This window comes from Morus notabilis, unplaced genomic scaffold, assembly GCF_000414095.1.
Source record: "Morus notabilis unplaced genomic scaffold, ASM41409v2 Scaffold112, whole genome shotgun sequence".
In the NCBI taxonomy this organism is placed as follows: Eukaryota; Viridiplantae; Streptophyta; class Magnoliopsida; order Rosales; family Moraceae; genus Morus; species Morus notabilis.
Window position 1 is genome coordinate 129,420 of NW_010367100.1, and position 17,099 is coordinate 146,518.

Here is a 17,099-nt window from a genome sequence, read left to right on the forward strand (position 1 = left end):
AGTGATTTCTTGTGTTTTTTCATCCTCCAACAACGACTCTTGCGCCTCCCTCATGATTGGATTCAATCTTCTTTTACCTTCTATGGACCCTTTCTGATCATCCTCAAGTAGAATCTTGCGCATGCAAAATAAGGGACTTATACCCTTTATGTCCGCAATTGTCCAACCTATAGCTCCCTTGAATCCTCCCAAAACATTGAGCAACTTCTCTTCTTGATCCTCTGTCAATACAACATAAATGATTACAGGAAGGGTGGAATATACCGCCAAGTAGGCATACCTCAATGCGACGGCAAATGTTTAAGTTCTAGGACTCGTATTTCTTCACTTGATGGCCATGATGGCTTGTGTTCGCGTTCTGACAAATCCAAAGGCTCAAACTTCCATGTGGAACCCTGCATTGTTGAATTGGCCTCTAACCAATCTATTTGCTCAACAGCTTCATCTTCAGCCTCGTCTAGGTTACCTTGCTCAAACTTTTCAGCCACCAAAGAGTCAACAACTGAAATGGTTGAACATTCCTCAATCTCATTTGGGAACTTTATTGCCTTGAACACATTGAATCTGACATGCTCTTCCTATACCCTCATGGCCAGTTCTTTTTTTTGTACATCAATCACGGTGCGGCTGGTAGCGAGGAATGGTCTCCCCAAGATTATAGGTACTTCTCTATTGCTTCGTAGTTAAGGATTATGAAATCTGCCAGAAAAATGAACTTATCCACCTTCAAAAGGACATCCTCAATCTTTCCCTCAGGAAGTGAAATTGATCTATCTGTAAACTGTAATGAAACAGTAGTAGGCCTTACTTCACGAATTCCCAACTTCTTAAAGATAGACATCAACATAAGATTAATGCTTGCTCATAAGTCACATAATGCCTTTCCAAAGTACTGGTTCCCAATAGAACATGGGATTGTGAAGCTCCCTAGGTCCCTTAATTTTGGAGGAAGCTTGTTTTGCAATATTGCACTGCATTCTTCAGTCAAGGCCACCGTTTCAAACTCCCCAAGCCTGTATTTTTTGGTAACCAAGTCATTCATGAACTTAGCATAATTCAGCATCTGTTCTAGGGCCTCAACCAATGGTATGTTGATATGTAGCTACTTCAAGACATCTAAAACCTTGCGAAACTGCCAATCCTTCTGTTGTTTTTGAAACCACAGTGAAAATGGTGGTGGGGGTCTGTTATTGCTGCCTTTTGCTGTAGAATGCTGCGGAAATATTGGGTACGTTTAGAACTCGTTACAAAATGATTTTGTTTTTTGTATGAAAATGGAAATGAAAACATTTTTAATTTCAGACAGAATTAATTTTTGAAAATACATTTGGTAGTTTTATCAAGAGATTATTTTTCAGTATAAAAAATCCATTAATGTCTCTCGCTCTCTCTCTCTCTCTTTCTGCTCGAGAGATGAGAAAACGGAAACAAAAAATGAAAAACGACTAAAAGTTATTTTTCATTTCTCTCCCATTTTACATTAATCCAAAAAATCATTTTCATTTTCATTTTTTATCTTTAATATTGCCAAATGTCGTTTCTCTTCCGTTTTCATTTTTTTGTTCTCGAAAAATGTGAAAAATAAAAATAACTCCAAACACAGCCGTTGCATCTTTCTACAGTTCCAAATCTGATTAGTGCTGACTTGGTTGTTCTTCTGGCGGTTGAATTTGATCCCCCTCTTCTTGGATTGAAGTGGCCTCTGTCTGCACAGCCTTGGGTCTTATCTTTGGCTCCAACTCTTTTCCACTCCTTAGTGAATTAGCTTTACACGGTTCTTTCCTTTCTCTTCTTAGATCTTCAGTATTACTTAGGAGAGAGCCTTGAGGTCAGTTGTTCAGAGAATTAGCCATCTGTCCAATCTGGTTTTCTAAATTCCTCAATTTTGCATCATGACTCTGGATTTTGGCTTCACTCATAGCAATAAATTCTTTTAGCAAACTCTCCAAGGAGTTGGATTGATCTGCGGCTTAAGTTCTCTAATGCTGAGGTGGATACCCTGGAGGATATGTGGGTCTGTGATAAGCATTGGCTCCACTAGAACTTGCTCCTTGATTACTCCATGCTAAGTTTGGATGTTGCCTCAACCCTTGATTGTGAGAGCTCGAATAAGGATTGCTATTCCTGTTGAAGTTAGCCACATAGCACATAGAAACTAGATTAGAAGGGCAATCTTCATACAAATGTCCCTCTTCATAGTAAACACATGAGACTCTAGCAGTTTGCACCGAATTTACACCTGCCGACATATTAATCATTTTTAGCATATTCGTTAAAGATGACATTTGAGCCGACAAGTATAGTAATGGTATCAACATCATGAATTCCAGCGGCCTCCCTAGCATTAAGTCACTCGGTTGGCCATTGATAATTATTATTAGCCATCATCTCCAAGATCTCGTAAGCTTCATTGTAAGACTTGGCCAAAATAGCTCTATTAGCTACGGCTAATTATAGTACGTGTTTGCCCATTAAGCCCATTATAGATTGTCTCCATTTGAACCCAATGGGGGATCCCATGATGAGGGTACTTCCATAATAACTCTTTGAATCTCTCCCATGTTTCATACAATGATTCCCTACCTGCCTGTTGGATTGAGGTAATGTCGTATCAGCTTTGCATTCTTGGTTGGAGGGAAGTATTTTATGAGGAATTTTTCTGCCAAATCATTCCATGTCGCCACTGAATCTGATTGCAAAGAATTTTGCCATGCTCTAGCTCTATCCCTCAAGAAATTAGGGAATAATTTCAGCCTCAAAGCTTCATCTATCACCCCTGATAGCTTGAAGGAGTCACTCACTTCCATGAATAACCGAAGATGGATGTGGGGATCTTCAGTTGCAATGCCACTAAATTAGCCTACAGTTTGCAACATTTGAAACACGACCGGTTTAAGCTCAAACTGAGGTGCCGGTATCTCTGGCCTAACGATACTCGGGTTGAGACCATGTAAAATAGGCACGACATATTCTCTGATGGCCATATCCCTATCATCTACCGGTGCTGGTTGGGGAACAACATTGTTGGTATTTAGTTGTTGCCCATTATTGCCCACATTCACGGCTGCTCCCTTTGCCATACCGTCGACAACATCCAAGCCTTACTGCTCCCTTCTCCTAGCTAAAAATGTCCTTTCAATCTCTGGATCTAAGGGCAGCAACTCACGGTCTCGCTGGTTAGTCATGCAAAGAATTTCAAAAATCTGAAAGTGACCGCAAGTCAAGAGAATAAGAATAAAGTAAACAAAACGAAAGCAAAATAACTTCTACAAATACTTTCAATGATTTCAATCCCCGGCAACGGCGCCAAAAACTTGTTGTGTGAATCCGTAAGTGCACAGATCGTACAAGTAATCAAGTGTACTGAAGTACATATATTGTCCCACAGAGATTGTATCATCAAAAATATGTTATGGAAGTTATGCAATCAACAAATCAAATAAATAATAAGTTGAATAAAAATTCACTAAACTGATGTAAAGAAATGGGTACAAAATAAATGTAACCAAAAGTTACTAAAAATAATAAGAATGTATTTATGGTTTGTAAATATGTGATTTAAATGAGCTAGGTCTACTAATTTCCCCTCAGTTGCAAGTCTGCCAGAGAATGTTACCGAAATGCTACAGCAATTACCACCCCTGTAAACAGAAACTCTTTTATTGCATAAAATTCTTCCGAATTAATTATGACTAAAAATTCTTCAAACTTTTTTCAGCATATTCCTATGTGAATCCAGTTCTCAGAATGCAGATTTAAGCTCCGTTTTCTTTGGGTTATGCAAGGTGAATAATATATCCCTATACCATTCACTAATCAATAACTAAAACAAGATTACTGTACAAGCATCATACATGTTACATCCAACTCAAATTAACCTTTTCAGTATTAATCTAAGTCTAGTATCCTATAATTGATGGGCAATCAAGCATAAAAATAAGCATTAACACACATGAATGAACATGAATAATAAATCAATAGCATTTCATAAACAAACTTTCCTCCTTACAACTTTGGTTCTATTAGCATGCCTAGCTAAAACAAATTAGTTCATACTGAGGTTTACAATAACCAGATTTCAAAAATAATCCATGTCTTAATCAATATCAAAATAATAGAAGAACCAAGCTAACAGAGAGAAGAAAGAATGATAAGCTAGAACTTGGATCTTCTAGAATTTCTCCATGTCCTTCTCTTCGGGTCTTCCTCTCAGTTGCTCTCTCTTGCTCTTTCTCACGTCTCTGGTATTTTCAATTTCTGGCTCTCGTAATGTACTACCAATTTCCTTCTATTTTTCCCTCTTGTACTTGGCGGTTGCTTGCCTCTCTCCTAAAAACAATCCCTTCTAAGGTAACAAAAAGGCTAAGTTGTCATTTGATAAGAGGTACAGTGGTCCACACTGCTGTACAGCTCAATCAGCTCACATGGGATTTTGTCCTTTTCCTCTAGGTAGTGCGTTAATGTCATCCCACTTACCAGCTGCACCTAAAACACTGCGGCAGAATGTTACTGCTTTCACCCTGCAATTTGTAAAATTAAAACTTAGACATATTTTAGCCTCTTTTTGACTCAATTTACTCCTTAACCCAAGAGCAGCACAAGTACATAATTTAGCAAGATAAAATGCAAACCCATAAAATCTAAGTTAAAACACAGAAGAAAACAATGAAATACACTCTTGGCTAAGCAAACTTTAAGCTAAAAATGCAGAAGATAACTCTAATCTCTTGGAGTTATCATTCCATGACTCAATTTAGGACTTAGGAAAGGGTTTTTAAGACTCTGAAAAGGTAAACATAGGCTTTTAGGGGTTGAATTCTCCATCACCTATTCATTCCTTAGTCCAATTATTTTAAAACCCCCCAAGTAGGACATAAAATCAAATCTGACTAAGAAATAAATGGGCCCATTCAATTACCCATGGTAAACCAAACCACAGCCCACGCGAGTTTCCCAAGCATGGTGTAGGTCCACAAAGCGAGCCCAATAGTGTCATGGGACATAATTATTAGACTTGGACCCTTGTATGGACCTTGTAAAAAAGCGACTGTCAACATTGGCCCCATTGGTCGCGAGGGCTATGAAGTGTAGCGTGATAGTCCACGTAAGCAATCATTCTTTGTTTCGCATCCTTCCTTCAGAGCTAGAAAGATCTCATTACAGCTGACTCCAGAATGGGTAGTAAGGCTATCGCACCTTAAGCTTGTTGGTTTTCAAAACGTTTTCGAATGCGGAAGCGTGGTAGTACGGATTGTGTATAACAACAAATTTTCATAAAACCTTTTGAATACGCTATAGATTATATTAATTTATGCCAAAACAATTTAATCTCATTAATATGTAAGAAAAGATACCTTGCTAACGATTAGGAAAATAACTTGAGGTCTTTGGCTAGTGAACATTATGTTGGGAATGGTGTCCTAGAAGCATGAGATGTAATATGACATTTATTACTTATTTAATAAAAGAGTTTATTCATCATTTTATGTGTATATATATTTGTGAATATTTTATGAATATCAATGAAAATTTCATGATTATTTATGTAACCTTAAACATTGTATATAAGTGTTATATGCGAGAGGATAATGTTTAAGGATAATAATCAAAAAAATAATATTCATAGTGAATTTAATTAAAGTTTGGAGTCTTTAATTAAAACATTACTAATATATGTCATTTCCATTTCGAATGGAATGGAGTTATCTGCACTGTTAATATGGTGAGATATTGAATGGGTGTATTTCGCATAAAAAGATTATATGGAACAGGGACACAGACACTATGAATTTCTAATAATTTTCGTTAAGTATAGAAATTCTAATTGAGTCTACCGATGGTCATATATAGAATGATCTTAATCCTGAGTTCTTAACAAACTCCTATTTATGGATTTGTGTCTTTTGATTTACTTGGTATGGATTCTGAGACCCTGAATCATATTCCTTGTATTTTAGAGACATGATGAAATAGGTAGCTGGAAATATTATTATATGAGATGGAATCTATTCCTTCTTAAGAAAGAAGCAGATAAATAATTCTCTTTAGTGTTGATTCGGTACTTGGATTAGTAAGAGCGCTCTGGTTCATAAATGTGTTTTATGAATCACCATCTATTAGAGAATCAATAGTACTCAAGGATGAAGATATAATTAGAGAGGTTAACGGATTTTACCTAGCTCTAATTATGAATTATTTATGGAGGATTGATCTATATGCAGTGACTATATCAAATGGACACTTCACAGTTTAGAAGTAATTTATGTCTATAATTTTGAGAGTACAATGTCAAGTTTATAGTGGAGTAACTATTGGAATTAATAGAATTAATTAATTAATTAAAGTGTTTAATTAATTATTAATTTTATTAGAGCTCGGAATTATAGGTCCATTAGTCCCCGCATCGTCCTTGTAATTCTACCAAACACAAAGGGCAAAATGAGAATTTTAAAATTAAGGAATTCTAAAATTAAACACTCGAAAATAATTAATTGAGAATTAATTATTATTTAAATAATGTGATTATTTAAATTTGAATTTGAATTGTGAACATAATTTAAATTTATCCTTTTAAACTTATTTGATAAGCTGTTAAATTTAGAATTCAAATTAATTTAAGTTTGACTTAAATTGGAATTTGAATTTGAATTAAAATTAGACTACAGGATAAAGGATGATTTTCTCTTCCTTCCCTTTCTGAAATTGCCATCATACAGATATGAGAATCTCCATGCATGGCCGGCCACATTAAGGATAAGGAAGAGGAGATATTGTTCCAAATTCAAATAAGAGATAATTAACAAGTTTTATCTTGGAGATAGAGATTGGATTCCTTCTAAAAGTTTGACTTCTACTCTATAAATAAGAGAATGATATAAAATATTGAGACACAATTTTTGAACACAATTTTTGACCTATTTTTTTAAGTGTGGCCGAAATTCTCTATAGAGTGAGAGGAAAAATATTTTTTCTCCAAAAATTCCACATCGTGCATGCGTTGGTGTTTGTGGAAATTCGAGTCTTTATTCTAACTCGTTTTGTCTCAGGTGTGCCCACACACACGTCTTCGTGGATTCTAGAAATTGACGTGGAAGACATTGGTTTTCTAAACACAAGGCTTTGGAGCAAGGATTGTTCGAGATCAAAGAACTCAAGTTATCATCTTAATCGGCCGCCAGGTATTATTCGTAATTGAGTTCTTAATAAATGAATTAATGTGATTAATTTATTCGTGCATAAATTAATATAATCTATAGAGTATCTCAAAGGTTTTATGAAAATTTTTGTTATACTTGATCTGCTATCCCCACGCTTCTGCATCCGAATTCAATTCGAAAAACAACACGTTCCTCGCTCTAAAAGCTTTCTTAGAACACATAAGCCTTCCTCGTCTACTCATTGATTTCGCAAGACAATGAGTGTCGGCTCAAGGTATAACTATTAAAACGATCACTCGCTAATTTTGTATTATTTCACTATCAGCACATGTATGTGAAAGAATTGGGAAAATTGGAAGAACTTTTCTTCTCTTTTTCTCTCTTAGGATTTTCGGCCAAGCTCTAAGAAAATAGGGAGAAAATCAATCCCCTCCCCCATTTCTATTGTTTCCTATTTATAGACAATTAGGAGAAGCCTTTGCTTGTAAACAAAGAAAATAAGAAATCGGTAACTACTATATTTTTAGTCTCATTAAAAATACAGTTTTCCTTTTTCTTTTGGAAACAAACTTTCCTTCCCTTTTGCTATAGGGTGGCCGGCCAACTCTAAGAAAAGAAGGAGAAAATTCCTTCCTAACCTAGTTTCTAATTTTAGCTTAAATTCAATTCTAAATAAAGTAACATTTTACTTTCCTTTTTGAATTTAATTGGAAAAACTTGTCAAACAAGTAAATTGGATTACTTAGAGATTAAGCAACTAAAATCCCGGTAAGATTTTTTTCCCGGTGTCACACGTCCCCTGTGGTACCACCGCAGTGTGTGATAAAATAATTAAATAATCACATTATTTAATGTATAATTAAATATTTGAGATTGAAAGAAAATTCTGATAATTCATTTTTATCTTACAAATAATACAAGGATGACAGGGGACTTATAGACCTATAATTTTGAGCTCCAATAAAATTAATAATTAATTAAACTCTTTAATTAATTTATTATGTCTATTAATTCTAAAAGTTACTCCACTAAAAACTTAGAATTGCACTCTCGAAATTATAGACATAATTTACTTCTAAGAACTTGAAGTATCCATTTGATATAGTCATTGCATATAGATCGATCCTCCATAAATAATTCATAATTAGAGCTAGGTGAAATTCGCTAACCTCTCTAATTACATCTTTATCCTTAAGTAACATTGATTCTCTAATGAATAGTATATTCATAAAACACATTCATGAATACGAGCTCGTTACTTATTCAAGTACCGAATCAACCCTCAAGGGAATTATTTATCTACTTCTTCAAAGAAGAATGAATGGATTCCATCTTGTATATTAGCATTCCCGGCTACCCATTTCATCATGTTCCCAAGATACAAGGAATAGGATTTAGGATCTCGAAATCCGTACCAAGTAAATCAAAGAACACGAATCCATAAATAGGAGTCTACTAATAACTCAAGATTAAGATCATTCTATATATGACCATCAGTAGTCTCAAATTTAATTTTCTATGCTTAACGAAAATTATCAGAAAATTAAATTGTGTCAGTGTCCCAGTTCTACATAATCTCATTATGCATAATACACTCATTCAATATCTCCATATTAATTATGCGGATAACATCATTCCATTCTTAATGGGAATGACATGTATTAGTAATGTTTTAATTAAAGATTTTGGAATTTTAATTAAATTCATTACGAACATCGTTTCGATTATTATCCTTAAATATTATCCCCTTGTATATAGCACTTATATACAATATTTAAGGTTACATAAATAATCGCGGAATTTTCTATAATATTCATAAAGTATTCGATAATACATGAACATAAATAATGAATAAACCATTTTATTAATCAAATAATAAAATATCCTCATTATATCTCATGCTTAAGGACACTTATCCCAACAAAGCTTCCTGAAAACAAACATAACACAATGTCCCTTTCAGAAACAAACGTCAGATAACGCCTTATTTATTGGGCCATGGAGTTGTTCAGAGCTAGGGGCTATGATCAAGCGTGTGCTGAGAAATACTTTCAACAGTTGAGATGGTCAAAAATCCGTAGAAGCGAGCCTTTGAAGTCTACTGAAGGGAAATCACAATCAGAGCTTGCGTGGATATTCAGAGATCCGTTGGAGGCAATTCACTAAATAACGCTTCCGGAGGCACTTCACATCTCTGAGGGAGCTCGTCTTCGAATAAGTTTACTTATGGACCCAGAGTTGGTCCGCTGAAGAAAATTGTTAAACATGCCTCATGAGGAGCAAGAAGTGCTCTGGAGGTGCACTAGACCGTTACGCACCAAAAAATTTGTCGAGAAAGTTTTGAAAGTTCGTTACAAACTCCCCATCTTTCTCATAGTAGAATCATGATCGATAATAGCTTGAACTTTTGTTGAAAAATCTTTTCTTGTGGCCACATTCTTGAGCTTTTCAGGTTTGCATTAGTCTTCCAGAACGTATGCATTGTGTTGTACGAGAACGATGATCTTCCCGCATTGGAGATCACTCATTCGTAATAGATATTGGAAATTACACCGTCATAACCTACTAAGATTGACTCCGGAGCAAAACACCTTGTTCTGGAGAGGTGGAGGTTAAAAAATCTAACCTCAAATCACATAGTCGTTTCGTCCATGGTCGACTCTGGAGCAAAGCATAATGCTCTGAAGGGGCGTAGGTCATAGTCCCGATCTTAGAGTAGATAGTCGTGCTCTAAGAGCATGCACACAAAGTTGACTCTGGAGCAAAACACCTTGCTCCGGGGGCGTAAGCTAAAACCCGATTCCAAAATGAGTTTTTATTAGGTTAAAAAAACATTAGGCAAGTTCTGATATTGATATAAACAATACATTTGTCGTGTTACTACCCTTGAATAGTTCTGGAGGTAGTGGTTAATGAGCCACATGTATGTTTCTTTGATATTTTCCACTGTTAACCCGTAAATTACATGTTGTTGGTTTATCCAACTAAATGAGTAGTATTCATGGATCATTTCAACGTTAACTTGTGGTGGAAGATATTCTAATATATCACAAAAACCATATTATTTTTTATCTCTGAATTAGACCTCATTTGAGAATTATATGGATGATTATAACCGTACGATGTCTAAACTAATGAATCAAAACTCAATGCCATAAAATCCTTATCAATTTGACTCATTTAAGTCACCTTGCGTCTTATGATATGTTGTTTTCCATGGTTCACTTGTCATATTTTATTGTAAAACAATTAAAAGAGTGCTACTAAATTGAATTTAGTGCAAAAAGAAGATTTTCTTGGTGTTCTTAGACATTATGTGGAGATGTCCAAAAATATATTGGTTATTAATGGATATTCGCCTATATTGTAGATATTTTTAGATATTGTAAACATCTTACAATACACACCATGCTTAATATATTTCCTCCGGTTATTTGTATCGAGGGTTTAAAATATAGATAATGTTGTGGAAGTGTGACAATACTGTGGACATTATACATATACTAAAAGAAAGGACGGGATTCACCGTTCATGCTACAGTCCTATGAACAGTGTCTTTCCCGTTTTAGCCCTGGTTTTTTCTTCTGCTGAAATTTTAATTACGGCTGTGTCCCGAGAGTGAAATGACGATACTACCCTTTACTGGAGTTTTTTGTGCGCGCATTTATCGTGACCATTTTGGTCATTTTCTGGCTTTATGCTTATGTCGTTTGCCCGTGATTCATTTCCCTCATTTCAGTCTTATCTGAAGCCTCTTCTCTCTCTTTCTCCTTCATTTTTTTCCTTCCGTCACATTCTAGAATCTTCCTTCATCGATACGGAGCCTCAGTTTTTTCCCCTATTTTGTGTTTGTTGATCTCCGCCATTTTTCCATTATTTCTTCCTGTTGTCATTTACACCTTCCATTGCTTTGCTGTTGCAATTTTCAAATTTTTTTTTAACTGAGATCAAGGGTTTTTCCTTTTTTTCCCTTTTCTCCGTTTGTTTTCCTCTGTAACCTTTTAGATCCGTTTTCCTTTTTGCATATTTGGAGCGATTAGGGTTATGTTTTTTTTTTTTTGTCTGTTTGTTCTTATGAGTTTCTACATTTATGTTTATTTGCTTTTGTTTCTGCATCTGCGTTTTCGCCTTTTGGTTTTTTCTTTTTGAAACCTTTTAGATTCCTTTATTTTTGTAAATATTTGTTCATATTTCTTCGTTTGTCATATTTGTTTTTTTTTTTTTTTTGTAAAATCTGAGCTTTTTTTCCTTCTTACTAGATCTAGATCTGCTTATATCTTTCCATATTTGCACTGAACAAGCTTATATTTTTCTTTGGGTTCGTTCGTTTCTGTAATCTTCTGCATATATGTTTATCTTTACTGTTTCTGGATCTATATTTTAATATTTATGTTTATCTGGTTTTGTTTCTGGATCTATTTTTTCGCTTTGTTTGTCATATTTGTTTTTTTTTTTTTTGTAAAATCTGAGTTTTTTTCCTTCTTGCTAGATTTAGATTTGCTTATATCTTTCTGTATTTGCACTGAACAGGCTTATATTTTTCTTTGGGTTCGTTCGTTTCTGTGATATTCTGCATATATGTTTATCTTTACTGTTTCTGGATCTATATTTAAATATTTATTTTTTTTCCTTTCTTCAACCTTTTAGATTAGTCTATTTTGTTTAGTTTTTTGTTCCATTTCTTCGTTCTCTAAATATCTTCTTCCTGCAACTCTGTAGATCTTTTTTCCTCCTTCACTAGATTTATTGTAGCTGCATCTCTCATTTTTTTTTTGTATATTTATATGTTCCTCGATGCTTTATATTACATTTTGTCTCATTAGTTGTACATGCATGTTAATTTTTGGTCCGATTACGTTATTTGTTATTATTGTGGAGTGTTTTGGTTGAATATTTCAGTTTTCATTTTATGTGTTTGTTCATATTTTTCAGATTTATGTTTTTATTTTTCCCGATTTTTTCAATACTGTCCTGTTTCTTTTAGATCTACGTTCGAGTTTTTCTTTTTTCATTTTTTTTTTGTCAGTCGATTATTATATTAGTGAGGAAAAAGAAAAATATTTTTTATAATTTTATATTTTTTACCTTTTTTTTCCCTTTGGGCTCCTGCTTTTAGTATATGTATAATTTCCGTTTACGTATATTGATTTGAATAAATGACTAATATTTGTTGTCGTTTTAATGTAATAATATTTATAATGACCTTCTTATCTGCCACGTGTATCTGTAATTGTTGCGTTTTGTGTAATATCTAAACAAAAAATAGCTGCCAGTTATTTATTGCTTATTTTTTACGGTGTTGTTCATGCAGTGTGACGCCTGTTGCTAATGAATCATTACTTTTATTGGTTTCTATTTGCAGGGATTTGTATTCGATATTAAGCAAGACACTGGTAAATTTTTCTATATATACTGTCTGTTATCATTTTACTCTTTCTTTGTCTACGTTCTTCAGCTACTATCATCCATCATATTCTGTTCTTTCTGTTTTTCATGTCTTTAACTGCCATAACAACACTACTCATCTCTTACTAATCCTATCACTTTCTTTAAATATATGTGTTCTATTCCTCCTGCTTAGTAATTTTCGTTGTTCTCTTTGATCTATTGTTCTACTCACTGTCCGTTCAATCAAGTAATCATTTTCTCAAGTTATTTTGGTTGATTTGTTTTAAAATATTATTTTACAATGTTATATTTGTTGGTTATATGAGGTGTTTTATACTGTACTTTATGTTTTGCCTTTTCTATTTTATTTTCAGTTACTTATTTCTATTCTGATTTCATTAACTAATAATCTATATTCACATCATTTCCTAAATCTCTTTAAGATATAACGTTTCGCTGTATCAAAAATATCCTTTTTGATATCAGAGTATTTTATTCCCTCATGGTTATGATGATGTTATATTTCATTTGTTGTTAATATGTGCCGAGTAATTGTTACTAAAAATATGGCTACTTTTGATGTTGCCCTTATTATTCTGAGCTTATGCCAACATATTTTATTTTGTCTCCTGTTTTAGTTTTATTATATATAATTATATTTATAAAATCTATTTTTGTCTAAGGTACTATTTTGTATATATTTGTTTGTTTCCTCTGTTCTTCAGTCTCTCTCTTCTTCCCTGTTCTTCACTCTTTTTCTTCTTCGTTGTATTTCTGATAGGTTACTATTATTTTTACTTTACTAACTCAGACGGCATATTTACATAATATCCTAAATTTTGTTACAATCAACTGTCTTTATTTATCAAAGGCTTGGTTTTTTTATATTCAAGTATTTTGTCCTTCTCTGATTATGATGATATTATATATCATTTTTTGTTAACATATGTTGCGTAATTGTTATTAAAGATATATTTATCATTGATGTTGCTCTTATTGTTTCAGAGTTACAGCAACATATTTTATTTTCATAAACTCCTTAATAATATGTTTGATGGTCCTGTATATAGTCGGGCTTTTTAAAATTTACTTATAGTACATGTTATTGACAGCAAATAGATTTTGTTGAACAATTTATTACTAATCTAGATTGTATTTTTCTGTCTCACTTATGGCATAAATTTATGGATAATATAGCTGGTAGCCATGTGTATTGCCATATTTTGTTTTAATTACTCAAGGTATATATTGTTTCCAACAACTAATTATAACCTGAACCAAATGTATATATAAATTTCTTAACTACGGCATAAATTCCTTGGTAAGATAGGTGTCAGCTCCGTATATTACTACATGTTATGTATATAACTTCATTTTATACTTTCCTGTTTTCCCCATCTCTGTTAGGCACTTTTCCGTTTCTAATTTACTGTTGATTACTTACTGTTATTTATACTTTAGTCATTGATATTCATTGACTGTACTCCACTACTTTTTATTCATAATCTATATTTGCTAATACACTGCCATTTTCCTGGTGTTGACTACCGTTTTGTGCTTAGAAATTGCTCTCAGCTTTGCTTTAAAATAACCTGACTTTCTTATACAAATTATGCTTTTTATATTCAAAGAATATATTCTCATACTGTTTTTTTTTTTCTTATCATGTCTCAAGAAATAAGTTACAAGTTTGTTTGAAGAAACATTACAAGAGGGAATCCCAAAAATTCCTTGCAGGGGCATGACATAATTCACACTTCCAAATTTATGCTGTAATTGAGATATAAATTTGTATAATAATTTGTTTCTTATTCTGTTGTATCTTTCCTCAGAAAGCCCTAATGGTTTATCTTTCTTTGAAAGTATGTAAAATAGTATATGTAATTTCTTATAATTATATTTTGTTTATTTTTTGATTCACTATTTACCAACCATTAAAGGCCCCAGCATGAGATATAAAAACAAGGAATAAAACGGCATTATGGCAATCCAAAAAACTTGCCATTTATCCAAAAGACTCGCCCCGAAACAGCAAGGAAAGCAATAACTTATTTTATCCGTGTAATACAATTGTTTTAAAGCTAATAATATCATCTAACATCACACAATTTTTCCTCCTACTTTGAAAACCGAATTTCTCTCTTTTCTATATTTTACTGGCTTTGTTTTTCCTCCTAAACATAATTTAGTTATTTTTCTCTACTTTTTTTCATCAGTTAATATGTGTGTAGCATGTTAATATAATTAGATCAATTTAAAAATGTAGCTGTTCTTTTTTCCTCCATATATTTTTTCCTTAACACATTGTAACCATTATGTGGTAATAATTTTTTTTAATGTGTTATTTTCAAACAGATTTGATAATTTTCTATCTCCACATTATATTCCGACAGTTGAATATAAATCGTTACCTGCTCTATCTTCATAGCAAAGCATCGTTTCTGTATAAAGTCTGATTTGATTAGCTTCGATTTGCTATTTACACAGCATTCCAGGTATTTTTACACTTTTATGTATTTGTTATTTAAATATTTATTTATAAAATTAGACAAGATTACTATCAATAATATTAGATATATTTACTTATTTACTCTGTAATAAAATATACTTGCTTTACTTTACAATACAATATCGGAGAATACTATACATACTTATAATCAAGTAATTTTATCTCATATGTCATTTATAATGTTATTATCACAAAATATTTATAAATTTGTTACATTTATTTCTGAATTTATATATTCAATTTATATATGTTATATTCTTTTATACCATAATAATTTTATAGCATTTATTCATTAATTACAAAATTCTTATAAATATTTGCTAATCGTTTTATGTACATTTCGTTTATCTTATTCATTAAATAAATTTTGTCATACTATTTTGCTTAATATAGTAATAATATACGCTCATATGCCATAATTCTTTCTAATATAACTATAAATCTTATAAATTAGCTCATTATATCATAATATATTGTAATACACAGATGGAGCCGAAGAGAAGAACTAAAAAAACTGCCATAAAATCTAACTACCGTGTTCGTCGTATCATCTCACATACGGATGAGGATTCAGCAGTTGTAAATACTGATTACTCAAGTAAATCAGGTTCTGGTATAAGAGTTTCAATCACACTGATCCCTCGATCCAGAGTTGATGTGATGCAACATATGACCCAAACTGAAAACAGACATATATTACATATGTCTGAAATTGAAAGCCAATCTATGCAACATATGCCTGAAATTGAAAGCAGATCTTCTGAGCGAGTTCATGCATTACAATTGAAAACAACACAGAAAATCATAAATTTCTAACTTACACTAAATAATACAATTTTTTTTAAAGGGAAAAAAAATTTATCACAAACTGATCTTAATTTTTTTCCTTAGGTGATACTAACATATATACCAACTTTGGAAACTGTTCTTATATCTACCATTATTGTGGTGCTCTTTTCTGGCTTAATGAACGAATCAAAGGAAGTAACCCATCTAAATTTAATCTTTGTTGTAGACAAGGAAAGATCAGAATACCTTTTAGTAAAGATATTCCTTCTATACTATATAATCTACTAGATTACTATGAGGATCTTTGAGTACGCATTTCCGCAAAAATATTAGAATTTATAATTCCATGTTTGCATTTACATCATTTGGATGTGATATAGAAAATTTCCCCAAAAACTCTGTCGGGCCTTATATTTTTAAGATGAGTGGACCTCTACTTCCAACTGATAACGATCCCCTTAAATTTACACAATTATATATATACGATACACTAAATGAAGTTGAAAATCGAATGGCTTCATTTACATTTGAAAATGAATCAAAAGATTTAATTAAAATAATAATTGAACATTTAATTACAATGTTAGACAATACAAATAATTTAGTAAAAATTTTCCGGTCGCTAAGAGATAGATATGAAGAAGATAAATTACCATCCATGAAGCTAAGACTTATAAATCGAAGAAATATAGATAATAATCAATATGAATTACCGACTTCAAACTATATAGGTTGCCTAATAGTTGGAGATATTGGTGAATACGAACAAGGAAGAGACATCATAATTGAAGATAAAACAAACTCTTTACAAAGAATCACAAAATTACATCCCTCTTATATGTCTCTTCAGTATCCATTATTGTTTCCTTATGGAGAAGATGGTTATAGAACAGATTTAAAATATCATGTAAATAACACAAATACCACATACAAAAGAAAAAGAATTTCCATGAGAGAATTTTATTGTTATCAATTACTAGAACATCAAAATCAAAGTGATATCCTATTTAGAAGTAGAAGACTATTACAACAATATGTAGTTGACGCATATGCCTGTGTAGAGGAAGATAGATTTGATTACATTAGAAAAAATCAAAAAAATTTAAGATCAGAATTTTATCAAGGAATTCAGGATGCTATTACAAAAGGAGATACGAATGCACAGGCAATAGGTAAAAGAATTATTCTTCCTTCCAGTCATACCGGGAGTCCTAGATACATGATCCAAAACTACCATGACGCAATGGCTATTTGTA

General features: G+C 32.6%; 1 non-coding gene across 1 annotated transcript; it reads left to right on the forward strand.

Moving 5' to 3' along the window:
- The first annotated feature begins 2,513 nt into the window (after nt 1-2,513).
- On the forward strand, nt 2,514-2,618 carry LOC112094240. The gene has a single exon (XR_002903441.1). It is a non-coding gene; the product is annotated as a small nucleolar RNA R71 (small nucleolar RNA).
- Nucleotides 2,619-17,099: the final 14,481 nt, after the last annotated feature.